General features: G+C 45.5%; 1 long non-coding RNA gene across 1 annotated transcript in view; it reads right to left on the bottom strand.

Moving 5' to 3' along the window:
- Nucleotides 1-1,397: 1,397 nt before the first annotated feature.
- Nucleotides 1,398-2,119, bottom strand: part of LOC107576858 (uncharacterized) — a 10,555-nt gene continuing 9,833 nt past the window's right edge. The window contains exon 3 of the long non-coding RNA XR_001608129.1: nt 1,398-1,409. This is a non-coding gene — a long non-coding RNA (uncharacterized lncRNA). The remainder of the gene's footprint in view (nt 1,410-2,119) is intronic.

Here is a 2,119-nt window from a genome sequence, read left to right as displayed (position 1 = left end):
TGTGGATTCCTGTATTACGTAGGATACCTTTGGATCAATCAGGTCATGCAGCCAACTTCCCACACTGCCTGGACCTTAACTGCTGTACAATCAGAAAGTTTTTGGTAAATCGGGCAGAAGCCCAAACCTCACTATGGGCTCTTCCAGGATTTGAACCCGGGACCTCTCGCGAGAATCATACCGCTAGACCAACGAGCCATTCCTGGCAAGAGTCTAGCTGAGAATAAAGACAAATTACAGCAACAACAAACGAAGGAACATGAACTAACATGGAAGTAATCAAACACCTCGAGACAGTGTCAAAGGCAAACGATTGAAAGTTGGCCTCTGAATGGATTTAAAAATGGGGCTGAACCTAATATGTAGAGGGATCTTGGGAGGACAGCTGAAACAGTCAGATGTCTCTTAGACTTTAAACCAGTGTGGGCAGTGTGGGAGGGGAGAAGTTGGCTGCACGACCTGAGTGATCCAAAGGTAGGAAAAGAAGAGTGTCATCTGCCGAAACCCAGAATCTAACCAGAGACCTTTAGATTTTCAGTCTAAAGCTCTACCAAATGAGCTCTTTTGGCCACAACCTTACACTGTTTATACAGCGGTATTTCCATGAGACCACCTGTCAATTTGCCTGAAGAGCAGAGCTGAGCTCCCAGAGAACAAATGAATACAGGATCGGACCCGCGACCTTGGCGCTATTAGCACCACGCTCTAACCAACTGAGCTAACCGGCCTGGTTGTGCTTGAGCATCTGAGCGATTGAACAAAAACTTCCTGATCGTTCGGGGAGCCTAAAGAGAAAATAGCACTTAATGTTCAAACCTCACTATGGGCTCATCCAGGACCTCTCGCACCCTAAGCAAGACTCATACCCCTAGACCAACGAGCCTATCCGGGTAAAAGTCTAGCTGAGAAAATAGAACAATTACAGCAACAACAAAAGAAGGAACATGAACTAACATGGAAGTAATCAAACAATCTGAGAATAAAGAACAATTACAGCAACAACAAAAGAAGGAACATGAACTTTGCTTGGGCTTCTGCCCGATTTACCAAAAACTTCCTGATCGTTCGGGACCCTAAAGAGAAAACAGCGCTTATGGTACAAACCTCACTATGGGCTCGTCCGGGATTTGAACCCAGGACCTCTCGCACCCTAAGGTCATCATACCCCTAGACCAATGAGCCTATCCTGACTGGAGTCTAGCTGAGAATAAGGAACAATTACAGCAACAACAAAAGAAGGAACATGAACTTTGCTTGGGCTTCTGCCCGATTTACCAAAAACTTCCTGATCGTTCGGGACCCTAAAGAGAAAACAGCGCTTATGGTACAAACCTCACTATGGGCTCGTCCGGGATTTGAACCCAGGACCTCTCGCACCCTAAGGTCATCATACCCCTAGACCAATGAGCCTATCCTGACTGGAGTCTAGCTGAGAATAAGGAACAATTACAGCAACAATAAAAGGAGGAACATGAACTAACATGGAAGTAATCAAACACCTCGAGACAGTGTCAAAGCCAAACAAATCAAAGTTGGCCTCTGAATGGATTTAAAAATGGGGCTGAACCTAATATGTAGACAGATCTTGGGAGGACAGCTGAAACAGTCAGATGTCCCTTAGACTTTAAACCAGTGTGGGCAGTGTGGGCAGTGTGGGAGGGGAGAAGTTGGCTGCACGACCTGATTGATCCAAAGGTATCCTACGTAATACAGGAATCCACAAACATCTGTACTGGGGTACAAGACCAAGAAGGCCTTTAAAACAAAAGCACAATCTCTAGGTTAATTCTTCAACTTCATTACGGCCAGTGCAAAGGTGCAAGCACAGAGGTGAGATGGCCTCTTTTCTTAAAGCCCATTATAATAGCGGTCGCTCTGCAAAGGAGTCGTTTGGAGCGATGGACTTCACCCCACCACGGCCAGGGGAATTAGCTGAAATGGTAGAGCGTTCCCTTAGCATGCAAGAGGAAGTGGGATTGATGCCCTCATTCTCCAAGTTGAGTCCAACTCTGTCACGCTAACTTGTCTAAAGAAACAGACTGTGAATTGAAGCGACGTTAACAATAGAAGTTAAATCTTACTGTAGTCTTCAAATCTGGGTACTGTCTTACGTTTTAAA

The sequence above is a fragment of the Sinocyclocheilus grahami genome, unplaced genomic scaffold, assembly GCF_001515645.1.
Source record: "Sinocyclocheilus grahami isolate Dianchi unplaced genomic scaffold, SAMN03320097.WGS_v1.1 scaffold4476.1, whole genome shotgun sequence".
Classification (NCBI taxonomy): Eukaryota; Metazoa; Chordata; class Actinopteri; order Cypriniformes; family Cyprinidae; genus Sinocyclocheilus; species Sinocyclocheilus grahami.
The sequence above is the reverse complement of the archived record's forward strand: the minus strand, read 5'-3'. Positions and strand labels throughout refer to the sequence as shown.